Below are 285 nucleotides of genomic sequence, written 5' to 3' on the forward strand. Positions count from 1 at the left end.
ATCTGAAGAAGGCTGACAAAAGGACTGCTGATGCTGTTGGAATCTGACCTATCTGCACTCAAATTGAATTTTCTAGAGCTACAGAACTCTAAAGGGCGCGCTCTCAACGGCGTTGGAAAGTATACATCCAGAGCATTCCAGCAATATATAATAGTCCATACTTTATTAGGGAATTGACAACGTAAAGTGGCGCTCAACACCAAGTACATGCTGCTGTCTGGAGTTAAACGCCAAAAACACGTCACAACCCGGAGTTGAACGCCAGAAACACGCTATAACTCGGCA

Source organism: Arachis duranensis, chromosome 5 (genome assembly GCF_000817695.3).
Source record: "Arachis duranensis cultivar V14167 chromosome 5, aradu.V14167.gnm2.J7QH, whole genome shotgun sequence".
Classification (NCBI taxonomy): domain Eukaryota; kingdom Viridiplantae; phylum Streptophyta; class Magnoliopsida; order Fabales; family Fabaceae; genus Arachis; species Arachis duranensis.